Below are 2,759 nucleotides of genomic sequence, written 5' to 3' on the forward strand. Positions count from 1 at the left end.
CCGCGCTGCACCCTGAGCCCCGCACAAGGGCCAGCCCCCGCGAGGGGGGCGCGTGGCCCTGCCCCCTCTCCGTGCGGCGGTCTGCTCCCTCCGCTAGAGCGTGGTGACCCATCTCATTGACTCGGCCGCCCGCCTGTCCACCCAAACGCCCCCCCCAGCCGTGGCCCTCCACAGCCATCCTAGGGACCTGAGCCACAGCCCTGCACCGCGCCCCAGCATTGTCTGCCCACAGCTACAGAGGCCGTCTTTGAGCTTCAGTGAAGTCATCGAAAGTCAGAATCACCAAACTGGCAGCGGGACCTGGCCAGCTGACACAAGCAGGTGTCCCTCAGTCCTTCAGCGGGTCGTGGCCCAGCGCTGCCATCCAGGTGTTAAAGGCCAGGTGTTTCTCCCTGTCCCCAGGTTGCCTGATGCTGTGGTCCTGTGAGGTGCTGCATTTCTGGGGGTGGGGTGGGGGGACAGGTCGGTTAATTTGAGGACCCAGAGGCCGCTCGGTGTGGCAGGGAGAGCTCGGGGCTGGAGCCGAGAGCTAGGCTGAGGGGCCGGATGGCACACCTGGCGGGAGGGGGCGTCTCCCTTCCTCGTTCCAGTCCTGTGGGAACCGTCATCTGTTATTCACCGGCACTCGACAAAGAAGTTCCAAGGGTCACAGGGTCTTTTCTTCCACTGGGCAGGCCAGCTTGAGTACAGGGACTCGAGGCGCCCGTGTCCTCTGCCGGGTGCCTCAGTTCACCCCGGGTAATAATGCAGCTTTGTCTGCACTGAAGCCGCCGCCGGGGCCAGCTGGGTTCTGCCGCAAAGCGGAGCGCTTGGCCCTGACGACCTCTGAAGGCCTTGCCAGCTCCAGGCCTCCGGGCGGGTCTGCAGGCCTGTGAATCGAAGGCCGAGTGGCAGACAACGCTGGCCGAGCTGGGCCCATGCTGTTTTGTTCTTTGTGTGTTTTTCTGGCTGCATTATGTTAAAAATGTTCAGTTAGCTTCCAGTGCTTAAAAGGCCTCCTATAAAAGTGGATTTCTAGCTTCTCTCAAAAAAGGCATGGCACACCAAGCTGGCTGTCCTTGACACCATCGCCCGGTGGCAGTCTGTGTGGCTGCCACCTACAGACACGGCATGGCCCAGTTCGCCAGCTCCTGTCTCCACCAGTGTGTCTGCCCTTCGTGTCATTTCTCGTTATTTTTGTGACACTCTTTAAAAGTCAGTTTAAAAATACTCAGTGGAGCTCCTTCATCTCTGCCGTGGACATGCCACACAGGCCGAGGAAGACCCGAAAACTTCGGGGCCGCGTGAGCCATGGCCACGGCCCCCATCACCACAGAATCCACTCCAGCAAATGTCACCCAGGTTACTCGGCGAAAGTTGGTATGAGGCATTGCCATTTAAAGAGGAGCGGAGCTGCCCAGCTGTTAACCTTGATAAGCTGTGGACCTTGGTCAGTGAGCAGACACGGGTAAAGGCTGCCAATAACGAGACAGGAGCTGCTCCGATCATTGACGTGGCGTGATCCGGCTACTGCAGAGCCCTGGGGGAAGGGAAAGCTCCCGCGCAGCCTGTCATCATGAAGGCCACATTCTCCAGCAGAAGAGCTGAGGAGAAGATTAAGGGTGCAGGGGGGCCTGTGTCCTGGTAGCTTGAAACCACGTGGAGGGACGTTCATTAAATGCTCACAAGTGTTAAAAAAAATATTGAGTGGAAAAGAATAAAATCGCAAGTTAGCTTCTCTAAGTATTCGACAGAGTAAGTGACCTGTCCTCTTCGTTTTTAGTTTTCCCAAGTTGAACTGGGCAGCAGCTTGGACGCCGGGCGCTTTTCGCGGTTGGCCTCGGGCTTCTGCTGCCCCCCGGTGGCAGGTGGCGGGAGAGCCGCACGTCCTTGGTGTGGGAAACGCCCGCGAGCCTGGCAGGGCAGCTCTACGTGAGGTCCGCGTGCCGTCCGCGTTCCATCCGCGTTCCATCCGCGTTCCGTCCGCGTTCCGGTCCGCGTTCCATCGGGACACACCTGACCTGGCGGCTGGCGGGAGGTGGGCCTCTGGACGGTGTGAAGCTGCCACGCGCGCAAACACTGCCAGGCGCTTGCCGAGTGTCCGAGTGTCCGCGTCGTCCCAAGAGGCTCGTGGCCGAGTGCGTGGCCGTGCTCTCTGGGGACCTGAGCGGCTGGGTCGGGGCACACGGGCGGAGTGGCTCGCACGCGGCTCCTGCCACGCGCACTTCGGGCCGCTAGGGGCCGTTTCCCGGGGAGGGCCGCGTGCGCAGTGCCGCCCTGGTCCTGAAAGCGGATGCAGCAGGCAACGTGCGGGCTGACTGTGCGCGCTCCCTTCCGAAAACGCCAGGCAGATGGGCCCCTTGGACACCCTACAAGACCTGGCCCTCGTCAGGGTCCCGCTCTGACCCGCAGTGACAGCGGAGGCCGGCGCCCGTGGTACTCAAAGTACCCGGTCCTGCGTCAGCGGGCAGCGCCTGGCCCCCGCCCAGGCCGTGCGCCCCGTGTCACGGGCAGGACTGGCCTCCGTGCGCCCCGCGTCGCATCGTGTGGAGGACTCGCTGGCCCTCACTACTTGCATTTTGTTCATTAAGTGGATGATGTGGGCCGGGCCCTCGCCAGCTTTAGGACGTCGGGGTCAGCTGTTGCCGTACAAAGCGGGCTGCACCGTCACTAGGCCGGGGGCGGGGACGCAGGGGAACGGCCACGGCCCTCACGGAAAGCTTTTCCCACTGGGCTTCCTCTCACAGAGGCGTTGTCCCGTGTCCCCTGAGTCTCCGTCG

The 2,759-nt window shown here is 62.1% G+C and overlaps 1 pseudogene; it reads left to right on the top strand.

Annotated features, from left to right (window-relative positions):
• The first annotated feature begins 1,241 nt into the window (after positions 1-1,241).
• Positions 1,242-1,627, top strand: LOC120589354 (60S ribosomal protein L27a-like; annotated as a pseudogene).
• Positions 1,628-2,759: the final 1,132 nt, after the last annotated feature.

Source organism: Pteropus medius, unplaced genomic scaffold (genome assembly GCF_902729225.1).
Source record: "Pteropus medius unplaced genomic scaffold, Ma_sr-lr_union100, whole genome shotgun sequence".
Taxonomy (NCBI): domain Eukaryota; kingdom Metazoa; phylum Chordata; class Mammalia; order Chiroptera; family Pteropodidae; genus Pteropus; species Pteropus medius.